This window comes from Crinia signifera, chromosome 1 (genome assembly GCF_055691185.1).
Source record: "Crinia signifera chromosome 1, ASM5569118v1, whole genome shotgun sequence".
NCBI lineage: Eukaryota > Metazoa > Chordata > Amphibia > Anura > Myobatrachidae > Crinia > Crinia signifera.
Window position 1 is genome coordinate 338,482,566 of NC_139217.1, and position 13,855 is coordinate 338,496,420.

General features: G+C 44.0%; 1 long non-coding RNA gene across 1 annotated transcript in view; it reads right to left on the bottom strand.

Annotated features, from left to right (window-relative positions):
• Positions 1-13,855, bottom strand: part of LOC146029933 (uncharacterized) — a 116,226-nt gene that overhangs the window by 48,942 nt on the left and 53,429 nt on the right. The gene's annotated exons all lie outside the window — the stretch shown is intronic.

Genomic DNA, 13,855 nt, shown 5'->3' on the forward strand with positions numbered 1-13,855 from the left:
TTACTTGCACCATTGAGAAAGAAAACCTGACCATCATCTACCTCAATCCGGACCAGTCTTTTCCAACCAACACGATCCCTCAGTCTCACACCTACATGCATCGATAAGCCGGTTATTCATAAATCTCACATACACAGCTTCTGAGTGAATTTGGATTCACATACTGTGCAATTTTTTTACAGTTTTTGGTACTTGTGTACTAGCACGGCGCCCTGATTATTAGTTGTCCGATTTTTTAATCGAATCGCATCGCATGCCATACACCCGATGGCATGCGATGCGACGCGATTTTTGCCCCCTATACGATGAAAAATTGTGTAAGCACCCTAAAGGGTGTTTTTAAGCAACCAAATGGGTGCTTACAATGTTAAATGCACCCCCACGCCAACCCCCCACTATAAACGTGAACCCGAAGCGTGGCGAGCGCAGCGAGGGTCGGCGGTACGCGTCCTACGACCTTTTCATACCCCCACTATCCACGTCGGCGTGGAGTTGAGAATAAAAAGTGTGGCGAGCACAGCGAGCCACCGAGCCCAAAGCGTGGCGAGCGCAGCGAGCCCCTCGAGGGGACACGGATACCTGTGAAGCCCGCGAGGGGACGCGTATAGCTGTCAAGGTATCCGCGTCTTTCTATTCTCAACTCCACGCCGACGTGGATAGTGGGGGTATGAAAAGGTCGTAGGACGCGTACCGCCGACCCTCGGGGCTCGATGCGCTCGCCACGCTTCGGGTTCACGTTTATACTTGGGGGTGGCGTGGGGGTGCATTTAACCATTGTAAGCACCCATTAGGGTGCTTATACAATTTATAATCGCATCGCATTGTATGACATTGTATGCCATATACAATGGCATACAATTTAAAAATTGTATGCCATTGTACAACATCGCCGATATCGCGTCGCAACGCATACCATCGCATGCGATATGGTGCGATGGGCACCGTGCTAGTACACAAGTACCCATTTTTTATTTCCATCCAGTCTGGTAATTATACAATACCTTGGTGCAAGGGAACTGCTGCTATTTATCTCTCCCAATGGAGTCATCATGCTACCAGGAACATTTGTACCCCCCTTTTATTAACATTTTTTTCTTTTATAGAGAATTGTCTCATTTCATTTATATTTGGTATATGCTTATTATGTCATTTCATAAATGTACATGAATTTTTATATGTGTTAGTGTCACTAATCAGTCAAACCCAAGAGCTGTATATACTCTTTTCCTACTTTTTCAGAATGTCCAGGAGACTCACACATTTTCGGGAACTTTCTTGGACTCCAGTAAAGATAGACTAGCTTTCCATATGATGTGATTAGTGGTACTTTGCACCATCATTTCTTTGTGGCCATTACACTATGATGTGAGTTGTGCAGTGGGGGTGGGAGGGTGGGGGTTACAATGACAAGATTGGAGGGAATTAAATTGCCAGCAAAGGGTGCAAATTGCCTTTGCTGCCGTGGTTGAATGCCAGCTACAGCACCCCATCTCACACCATTTTCCTGGCCATCTAAATGCCCCATCCACACAAAAGTGCTGACATTAATATGGAGTAGTGTGAGATCTCACTACAGTAAAGCATAATGACTGTCACATAGATTTGCATGGGTGGAGAGATTCCCCCTTAATTGAATTCATATTATCCAATAAATATTGTAAAAATGCGTCTGGATTGAAGATACAGCAGAAGTTATAGTCAACTCAAATCAATAATGGAAATAAGCAACAATAAAAAAAAAATTCACCTAGAAATAAGTCCCAACAAGCCTTGGTAGCAACTGAGCGCTCGAGCTGGCTGCTGCCAGTAGAACTACAAGCATACCTATAGTATCAATAACGTGCTGGAGCTTATGGAACTACATGCTTCTATAAAAGTACATTGATAGCAATTGCTAATAGGGCCAGTTTAGTAGACCAGTGCCTTGAAACCTTAGGAGTTTATTATGTAACTGTTCTTCATGTGGAAAAAAATTTAAAAATGATGTACCTTAAATATTGTTAAAATAAGTTCATCATAGTACTGTAGGCCCAGTTCAATTTTTCTTTCTTACTTTCTATTTCTTTCTTTCTTTTTTTTCACCTTGAGGTCTAGTATGATAAATGATTTTGTATGTTCTTTCAACAAAGTACCATTACAACCCATGCTTTACTTTTGGGTAAATGCCATCTCTGGAATCAGGAATACTTTCCACATGACTTGATTGTGTCCTCTCTTTCAGCGTTCTGGTATCTTATCAAGACTTTCCTCAGTCACATCTTTTAGACAAAATTATTCTTTGAAATATAATTTCTTTTTTGTCCATTTTCTTCTACACTAGGAACTCACCTGTGCGATGAAGATACCCAACCGATCAACTTTATCTCACTGGCCAAGTTTAGGTACACTATCTCTTGGCAATAAGAAAGACCCGGTCGTCCAAACAGATTTGATAGACTGTTATTTTTGTCTACCTTTATATTGCCTATAATTTACAGGAGATTTTATATAGCTGTGTGCATGTTTTCCTTCCATGTTTATCCAGTGAAAATAGAAAAACAAACTATTAAAAAATAAAAATATGCAAGTCTGTGATCTTGCTCACAGCATAGTTTCCACCTGAATAGCGATACAACAACATTACAGAGTGCAATCCAAAATGGCAGAATAACTTGCAGTAGCGCTATAGCTTGGATTCAGTGGCCTAGCAACATACATTTATATTATTATTATATTAACAGGTGCAGGGAACACTTAATAGATAAAGCAGTCAATGAAATGAATAACAATGGTAAATGTGGGTGGAAAATGTTGGAGTGGGTCAGGTTCATAGTGATAATAGTAATTATATTGTAGAGCGATTGATTATTTTATATATAGTGAATCTTAAGGGACAGTTTCAAGGTTGAAGGTTAAATCTACCTAGCAACTGATTCACATAAACTCATCTGGAGGAGATGTATCAAGCCTTGGAAAGAGATTAAGTGGAGAAGGTGCTTTAAGCAGCCTATCAGCTTCAGAAGCTGATAAGTTGCTTTGGGCAACATCTTCACATTAACTCTGTCCAAGTGTTGATACATCTCCCCTATAGTTTCTCCCAGACCTTTCTACAGTTCTCCTGTCAACAGCAACTGAAGAAAGATCTACCAACAGTTCATGTGTTTCAGCCAACCTGTGGCCATCATCTAAATCAGTCGTTATCAATCGCGGTCGTCAAGGACCCCCAACAGTGCACGTTTTCCAGGTCTCCACACAGAATCACAGGTGAAATAATTAGCTCCACCTATGTGTCATTGAATAATAATTGCACCTGTGCACCTGCCAGGCAACCTGGAAAATGTGCACAGAGGTTGAGAACCACTGATCTAAATTATAGTGGAACGGACTCTTTCATAGCACAATTCTGGACTGAAAACCTTAATTTTCAGCAGGTGTCCTGTATGTTAACCGATTGATAAGGTGTGTTATGCTCATGATGCCCTGTTCCAATATATTATCAGTCTACAGGACAGGATGAGCTCACATGTCAGCAATTGCTTCAGCCCAATCCCTTGCAAGTTTGGATCAATCTGAATCCGGGTGACATCATGAAAGCATTGAACAGAATAAACTTGGAAGCTTCACTTAATTAAGGAAGCTGAACCCCATTAGTTAAATTAATAGATTACCCATTGTTTCTAGAAAGGAAATAATTATACTTCCTGGCACCTTATCTACAGGAGAGAGAGAGAGAGAGAGAGAGAGAGAGAGAGAGAGAGAGAGAGAGAGAGAGAGAGAGAGAGAGAGAGAGAGAGAGAAGAAGAAGAAGAAGAAGAAGATGTTATTATTGGGCAGATATTTGGGATAAAGTGAAAAAGTGGTGATAAAGTGAAAGCCAATCAGCTGTGTTTGAAATATTGTAGTAATAAACCAGGTTCACCATGCGATGTGAAAGAGGTTTAGCTTGCATGTTTTCAAATACCGGGTTAGAGCAGGGTTTGTGATGTGAAAGCAGTATAATTGTCACCAACCTGGAGTACCTAATGTACGCAAATGGAACTGTTTTTTTTTTTTTTTTTTAAACCCTAGTCTTTCCCGGCTGTTCTGGAGATCCCTCTAGAGTAGAAATGAGTGGTTCGGATTCTGTGGAATCTGAACCGCTCCGAATACTGCCCCCCGAGCCTGCCGCAAGCCGCGCTTGCGAGTTTCTGGATTAGCTCGGAAACCCGAGCGTGGCCGAATGGCGAAGTCTTGCGTCTGATTCTTGCGAGACACTGAGTCTTTAAAGGCTCGGTGTCCAGAGAATTTGGCGCCATTTAGTTGCACACTTCCAAGCTACACACAGCTCTAGGGTGTAGTCAGTCTCTGTGGAGTGTTTTACTTGCCTGGCAGGGGTCCGAGTCAGTTGGGGGTGTACTCGGCTGGCAGTGGTCTGTGGCAGAGGGATCTGTGACAGAGGGGTCTGTGGCAGAGGGGTCTGTGCAGAAGCAGAGGGGTGTTTTTGTGCAGCAGAGGGGTGTGTTGTGCAGCAGAGGGGTGTGTTGTGCAGTGGAGGGGTGTGTTGTGCAGTGCAGAGGGGTGTTGTGTTGTGCAGAGCAGACGAGTGTTGTGCAGTGAAGAGGGGTTTGTGCTGGGTATTGTACTGGTCATGTGTTAGGCAGGCTGTGTCAGTGCGCAAAGGGCAGAGGCTGTCAGTCAGTACAGGCTGTAGCTGACAGGTATTATACAAACCCGCCCATAAAAAAAAAAAAAAAACATTTTGCTTTTCTTTATTGTTTGTGTGTACTGCACCCCAATAGTATACACCATATACTATACTGTCAGAAGTTCCATGTGTGATTGTTCCTCCTCCACGCAGTGTTATACAAGCTGCGCATAAAAAAAATAAAACCAAAAAATAAGTTGCTCTTCTTTATTGTTTGTGTGTACTGCACCCCAATACACCATACTGATACTGTCAGAAGTAGAACCTTGGACTAAATTGAATGAAAACATTGTGAGCTGTGAAGTGGTCAAAATTGTCTGGAAAGGACTGGAAATTAATGTTATTGAGGTCAATATTACTCTAGGGACCAAAAAAATGCAAAAATTACGTGATTAGGGCATTTTTCACCATTTTTTAAATAATCCAAATCCAAAGCTTTTCACCGCCGCTTGACAGAGCCAAATCCAAAATCCAAATCTCGGTGACGATTCCTCTTTATTCTAGAGTGGGCTACTTAGCAACCATGTGTTACCCTGCTAATACAGGACTTTAGGCTAAGGCTGGGAACAGCAAGATTTGTAGGATAGAGTGGGCAGTGCAACCCAGGAAGGATTGTTCACCCCTCAGAAATTGTTTGCTGATGCCTGTAAGAGCAATATTTAAATATGCTAAACAGCACACAGGGTAAGAGACTGATTGCATTGATACTTATTGACATGTAAGTAAGTAAGTAATTTAAGCTGGGTACACATATATACAATTGTCATGCCGTTCTTCCGTTCTGGGTCGAACGGCTGTATAGGTGTGTACATTGTCCCGATTCCTGCTGTGCGATCAATAAACGGCCAAAAACGGTCTTGTCCGTCTATACCCGGTCGCTCCAAGGTTCAGTGCTGTTTAATATTCATCCGACCGGACGGGCCCATATCGGAACAAAAGTACAGTGTGTACGCACGTTCGATCGATATGCTGGCCGTTCTTGAGACTATACTGGCCGTTCTTGAGACTATACTGGCAAAATTGGAATGCCCATGTGGGCATTCCATAGCTGCATGATCTCTCCTACAGCAAAAGAAGCGTTCACCTCTCCCTATTGCATTTCAATAGGGAGTATATATAAAATATATATATTTCTGCTATGATCTGTTATCAGATATGGGTGGTAAGCGTCTAAATTTTAGTCAGCCGGCAGGATGACTATGGTCAGATATGGGTGGTAAGCGTCTAAATTTTAGTCAGCCGGCAGGGTGACTAAGGTCAGATATGGGTGGTAAGCGTCTAAATTTTAGTCAGCCGGCAGGGTGACCATGGACAGTCTCGCCTCAGAAGCCTGTCTCTGGTCCAGCAGCTGCGATTCTTGCTCCTCTATTTTTTTTATAGACTGCAATGTTGTGGCCATAGCATGTTTTGGTATGCCCTTAACCCAGCCCATTATGATAATTTTGTTTATATATATTGTGTCAATAGCCCAAATCGAGAGAGTGTGTACGGTGGTACAATCTTTTTCTTGCGACTGTTTGGATGGGAGTACATCAGACGTCGCAAGTAAAATTGTACAGGTGTGTACGCGCATATCGGCTGGTGTTTCTGGATGGTCGGTTGCATCTCTGGTCAGTCAAACGGTCGCAAGAAAACAGGGATTGTATCAGTGGCGGAGAGCTGGGGCTGCGTGGGTGCCGGACATGTGAGTGTGACAGACAATCAGTGAGTCTGTCACACTACACTAGTGTAGAGATGCCGTGTGGCTGCTTGTTGTGCCACTGCCACTGCTGCTGCCCGTGCGCTCGGGTGAGTCGGCGCGGGCGCGGCCATGACAGTGTATGATCTGTCAATTAAAAAAAAATTATTGTCGACGGGCGGGTGGGTTGTCCAATGGGAGGGAGGGAGTGCGGGTGGGGGCGTGGCCTTGTATAAAGTGTCAGAGGCAGGGTAAGCAGCAGTGTCTGCTGGTCCCTGCCTCAGCTTCAGCTTCTCCTATGCATGTGACGTCATCACGTCACACACTGGAGAGGCCAGACAGGAGCCGGGAAACCAGCAGAAGGGAGCAGAAGTGAAAAAGTGTCCCAGTCCCACTCAGTCCACCTTACTTGCCAAAAACAGAGGTGCGTTTTTTTTACACCCTCACTATTTAAAATAAGTATTTTTAGATATATATATATATATATATATATATATATATATATATACATATACATATACATACATAAACACACATATACAGTATATATATATATATATATATATATATATATATACTGTATATGTGTGTGTGTGTATATATATATATATATATATATATATATATATCACAGTGAGTCTACATATATATATATACACACACACACAGCAGATTCCGTTACAGTGTCTTGTATAGCGCAGCAGATTCCGTTACAGTGTCTTATATAGCGCAGCAGATTCCGTTACAGGTTCTTATATAGGGCAGCAGATTCCGTTACAGTGTCTTATATAGCGCAGCAGATTCCGTTACAGAGTCTTATATAGCGCAGCAGATTCCGTTACAGTGTCTTATATAGCGCAGCAGATTGCGTTACAGTGTCTTATATAGCATAGCAGATTCCGGTACAGGTTCTTATATAGCGCAGCAGATTCCGTTACAGCGTCTTATATAGCGCAGCAGATTCCGTTACAGTGTCTTATATAGCGCAGCAGATTCCGTTACAGTGTCTTATATAGCGCAGCAGATTCCGTTACAGCGTCTTATATAGCGCAGCAGATTCCGTTACAGCACCTTATATAGCGCAGCAGATTCCGTTACAGCACCTTATATAGCGCAGCAGATTCTGTTACAGCGTCTTATATAGCGCAGCAGATTCCGTTACAGTGTCTTATATAGCGCAGCAGATTCCATTACAGTGTCTTATATAGCGCAGCAGATTCCGTTACAGCACCTTATATAGCGCAGCAGATTCCGTTACAGTGTCTTATATAGCGCAGCAGATTCTACTACAGTGTCTTATATAGCGCAGCAGATTCCGTTACAGAGTCTTATATAGCGCAGCAGATTCCGTTACAGTGTCTTATATAGCGCAGCAGATTCCGTTACAGGGTCTTATATAGCGCAGCAGATTCCGTTACAGTGTCTTATATAGCCCAGCAGATTCCGTTACAGTGTATTATATAGCGCAGCAGATTCTGTTACAGTGTCTTATATAGCGCAGCAGATTCTCTTACAGGTTCTTATATAGCGCAGCAGATTCTGTTACAGCGTCTTATATAGCGCAGCAGATTCTGTCAGTGTCTTATATAGCGCAGCAGATTCCGTTACAGGTTGTTATATAGCGCAGCAGATTCTGTCAGTGTCTTATATAGCGCAGCAGATTCCGTTACAGTGTCTTATATAGCGCAGCAGATTCCGTTACAGCGTCTTATATAGTGCAGCAGATTCCGATACAGCGTCTTATATAGTGCAGCAGATTCCGTTACAGTGTCTTATATAGCGCAGCAGATTGCGTTACAGTGTCTTATATAGCGCAGCAGATTCCATTACAGTGTCTTATATAGCGCAGCAGATTCCGTTACAGTGTCTTATATAGCGCAGCAGATTCTGTTGCAGTGTCTTTTTATAGCGCAGCAGATTCTATTACAGGTTCTTATAAAATTTAATAAAAATCACTTGGGGGGGGGGGGGGCACAATAGATTTTTTGGCAGGGGGGAGCAAAATTTATAGTTACGCCACTGGATTGTATAGATGTGTTCCCAGCTTAAGTTTAATTTATATAGCGCACTTTCTCCAACAGGACTCAAGGCGCTTTACAGACATTAAAAAAACAATGCACATATTTTAGTTATTGTAGATACTGTTTACAATGTTACATTGATGAGATAATGTAATAAAGATATAATAAAGATATAATTGTATTTCTTCTTCTATTGTTCTCTCCTGTGTAATCCATGAACCTTAAAAGAAGCCATTGTAATGTACCATTCTAAACATTCTCCTTTATCAAATGGAGGTTGTCCTATGGGCACATGGGGCCTGATTCTGGTTCACTCGCAAAAGGAAATTCTCTCTCTAATGGACAAAACCATGTTCACTGCTGGTGGGGCAGATGTAACATGTGCCCATTAGAGAGAGAATTTCCTTTTGCGAGTGAACCAGAATCAGACACATAGGGGGAAATTTACTAAAGGAAATTTGTAAAAAATAGGTGTATTTGTATTTAGAAATACACTTATTTTTGACATTTACTATCCCGAAAATACGGCAATTCGTATTCGTATTGATGTGCTATCAATATGAATACGAATTGCCGTATTTTCGGGATAGTAAATGTCAAAAATAAGTGTATTTCTAAATACAAATACACCTATTTTTTACAAATCTCCTTTAGTAAATTTCCCCCATAATCCCAATGCCAAATTAAGGATTTAAAGATAAGAACAGCAGATTAGGAATTGCTATAGGTATACATGAGCCAAGTAGCAGCAAATCGCAGATTGATTATAGGAAGGGGTATGGTACAGGGATCCAACAGTCGGGATCCCGACAGTCATTAGCCCAATGTCGGGATCCCGACTGGCCGGGCCCAGACAGCATGGCGAGCGCAACAAAGCCCCGTGCGGGCACTCTGCGCTACGCGAGCCACCTATTCTATTCTCCCTCTATGGGGGGCGTGGACCCCCACGAGGGAAAATAGCCGATGGCCGTCGGGATGGGTAAAGGGTAGAGTGCAGTGGTAGCGGAGGGAGACAGTAGACCCAAAGCTAGAAGTCATGCGATAGAACACAGAACACATGGCCCATGTGTTCAGATGTCAACATTGACACCAAAAACAGTGACAAACTCATTCCAACCTTTTCCTGTGTCGATCTTTTCCATGTTAACATGTTGCTTGTGTTGACCTTTTCCATCATTGACCTGGCACATATCAAGCTTTTGGGATCGACGTAGAAATCCATTGACTTAGTCACTGTCCACCTAATATACCAACCCAGACTTCTCACCTCAGACCTAACCTGAACCAAGTTACTTACAGTAACCTGTGCATCTCATTATGGACTATAATTGCATGCATTACATCCACATTGCAAGCCCATGTCTGGGACCCTCCATTGTGCGTGAGAGAAGAATGGCATTCTGTTATGAAACCCTTTTGACTTTTTGCAAGGTCTTTGTGCTTTGGTTCCTGTGCATCTGTCAGCCTACTTTCCCAGACACGGTGTGACAAGACGAGGGAAAAGCAACCTGTTATTATGCCTGTATTTTGACTCATTCAGAGTAGTGACACACACTGTACAATTTCTAGCATTTCTCTGCTTCTTAGTATGCAGAGTGCAGAAAGAAGGAGCTACATCAGTAGTGATTGTACTCATTGGACCTTATTCAGGTCTGTTCGCTGTGGCTGCTCGTTTGTACGGGGACCAATGTTTGTTGTATGCACATGCGCATTTCTGCGCATGCGCTGGGTGCGTGCTGCCATGGCGAACAGATTGTTCGCCCGGTGCATGCACCCAACCTTGCGGTCACTGGGGGCGGGGGTCTGCGGGTGCAGATAGCCAATGACGCGGGTGCATGGGTCCGGCAGCTGACATCAACGGATGTCACCTGCCCCCCCCACTTCCCTCTGAGCATCCACACATACAATAAGTGACTTTAGAGTCCCTTTTATATTGCGTGCGCCTTCACCATCATTCAATGGTCGCCATGTTTGATATTACATGTAATGAAGTTGCAAGTTTATTACCAAATATTTCCTGTTATATATCGGTAGTTATCATCTAAATACATGATTTGTAAATATGTAGTGCACAATCTCTCCCTGTCAGCTAATGGCTTCTATAGGGATGTGCGTGCTCTACGGTATATGGTCAACATGCACTGGGGTGACCACTGGAGGTCGAAATGGCTTAGGTCAACACATTAAATAATAGGTCGACATGCCTAAGGTTCACAGGGTTGGAAGGTTGACTCGAGCATTCGGTCGGTAATGGCTAGGTCGACAGTCAAAAGTTTGACATGAGTTTTTCAAGGGTTTTTTGAGCTGACATGTGCGGACAGGCGATATTTCATGCCCTACCATCTGCTAGGGCATGGAGGCACAATAGAATCGTGCCTGCAGCAAGGGGCCGAGGTACACTTTGATGGTGTCCATGTCGACCATGTCAACATTCAGGACAAAAAATGTGAAAAAGTCATGTTTACCTGTTGACTGTCAACCTAGCCATTGTCTACCTAATGCATACTTGCCTACCATATCTGCACATTGGGGGGCAGGTCCAAGGCTGACTCTTAAAGCCCTGCCCCCAATCCACACAAACTCCACGAGGGTCTGCGAGGAGGGGACGGGGCTAAAATGCTGCAAAATTATGCAATTCACATCATTTTAGTCTCTCCCCATCTATTCAGGATCTATTCAGCGATGCAGAGGGGTGGGACCTGTATGACGGCTGCCGAAAAGCCCAAACCTCTTTTCAGGAGTCCCTGGTGAAAACCAATAGCAAGTTAGATGTTGTTATGGGTATCAGCCAATCTCAAAATACGAGTCTGCATCCAAGACATCCATCAGTAAGTTTGTAACACTCAAATCTGTGCACATAATCGAGCGCTCTAAAATGCTGCTCTTTCCAAGTGTTTATTTTTGTATAACCAGAGCTAGTAGAATTTACAAATCAAGGGGTGATTCTGGTCATGTACCGCCGTTGCAAATTCACAACGGGGAGCGATGGTGACGGCCTGCACATAATTGCTTATACGCATGCGCAGGTCTTCACTGCGGCCATCCTCGAAGACTTAGCATAGTCTCCAATGAGCTTGCAGCAATGGGGGGGTGGCATGCAGGAGGCGGGCAGTGGGTGTTCACATGAAAATGCAAGCCGTCCCCATGCAAACGGGGGCTGGCCACCAGCCTTCCGGGGGTGGGCGGCTGACATTACCACATGTCAGCTGCACATCCTGTTTTTGGAGCAGGGCACTGCTAAACTAAGGCACCAGTGACTGACTTAGAATAGTGAGCGCAACAGAAATCAATCAAATTATTTAGGCCATCCACGCAAGACTATGCATGGATGTTTATGCGAAACATCCATTCACAGCGCTGCAGGGAAAATTGGTGAGTAGCGGGGTGGGCATTTGTTGTGTGATGCTACAAGGCTTGCAAAGCAGTGAACTAACTCTGCTTTGCGAGCCAACCAGACATGTCAGTGAAGCATTGGATGAAAGATGCAAGGGTCTTTCAGGAGTCCAGAAACGCACTGACCTTTTATACACACACACCGATTACAAGCAAACAGATCACAGGGGAGGATGGCTACCTTTAGTAGCCATTCAAACCCATTTGTGTTGACTTGTGTGCGTGTTATCAGGACAAAATCTCCAGGGTATGTAAACTTTTGATCAGGGTCATTTGGGTAGTTTATGTTGTCATTATGATTTAAAAAGAGTAAACACAGTTGTTTGACAATAAATGGCTTCACCCAACCGCTAACCATGAGTGAAAGAAAAGTTTGTGAGTTATCATTCATATTCTCTGACAAATGGCCAGACAATCACAAATTCTGCTACGGTATGTAAACTTATGAGCACAACTGTATATCCTTTTTCAGATATGGCCTAAAAAACTGTACACAGTACTCTAGATGAGGTCGTACCAATGACCTATTCAGTGATATTATTACTTCTTTCTTTCTACTGCTGATTACTCTTCCTATGCAACCAAGCATTTGACTTGCCTTCCTCATTGCTTTGTTATCTTGATTTTGATCTTGCCTTGATCTTGCCTTTAAGTCAACTGAAATAGTGACTTTTTAGATACCATTGCTCCCCAGTAGTTTTCATTAAAGTGCCATTGAAGCACTATATTTCAAATTTAGGATTTTTGAGACCTAAGTGTATGCAACTTTAGTTGTAGCTATGTTATTTACCATTTATCTGGTCTAAATCCTCCATCATTTTATTCACCAATCCTTGGGGGTTATTCTAGTTCACTCTTTCTGACAAAATCCTTCTTAGATGGACAAAACCATGTGCACTGCAGTAGAGCAGATGTTACTTGTGCAGAGAGAATTAGATTTGGGTGGGGTTTTACTTCAAAGTGAGATCTATATTGCAGTGTAAAAATAAAGCAGCCACTATTTACCCTGCACAGAAACAAAATAACTCACCCAAATCTAATTCTCTCTGCACATTTGAAATCTTCCCCCCGGCAGTTCACATGGTTTTGTACATCTAAGAAGGATTTTGTCTGAAAGAGTGGACTAGAATAAGGCCCCTAGTGTGTCTACCCTATTGAATACTTTTGTGTCATTTGCAAAAAAGGCATCCTTACCCTTTGATACTATTTGCAATGCCCATAAGAAACATATTAAAAAACACTGATCCAAGTACAGATCCATGGGGTATACCACTTGGAACCCGTATCTCCTGAGCCTGCATTCCATGTACTACAACTCTTTAGGCCTCCATGCGTGGCCCCGTGTGCATCGGATCGGAGTCGGCAGGTCGGACGGGCTGCACATAAGATTTTCTAAATCTTAGCCGTGCGGGGACTGCAGCTGGCGGGGGACCTACCCGAGCTGGGCGGAGGGATCAGGGGAGCGGCGCAGGGAGTCCGGCAGAGGAGGAGAAGAAGCTGCCGTCAGCGGGAGCAGGGGGGCGGCGCAGAGTACCAGAGAGCCGGGCAGGAGAAGACGCTGCAGCGGCAGCGCGAGTGGTGCTGGGAGCAGAGCACTTTAAAAAAAAAGCCGATACAAATGCATAGGAAGCTATTGATTGGCTGGGACCTCTCTCAGCCAATTGCTAATTGGCTGAGAGAGGTCTCAGCCAATCAATGGCTTCCTATGCGTTTGTATCGGCTTTTTTTTTTTTTTTTTAAGTGTTCTGCTCCCGAGTCCCGCCGCTGCCTGGCACTGGCAACATCTTCTCCTGCCCGGCTCTCATACTCTGCGCCGCCCCCCCCCCCCCCCTGCTCCCGCTGACGGCAGTGGCTTCCTGAACGCGCCCCAGCCCGGCCAGCTAAGTGCTCCGGGACCCGCCGCCCGCCCCACTGCTCCCCCTGATCACCGGCGCCCCACTGCCCCTCACCGCCTGCCCCTTGCTCCTCACCGCCCACTGCAGCTCCCCGTTACAAGTGGTAAATCGCAAGCGATTTATCACATGTAAAATTTGGCTAATCAAGTGACAAATTGTATGTGAGCCTCCCGGGGAGCTGCCGGGCGGCTCACAGGAGAATTGG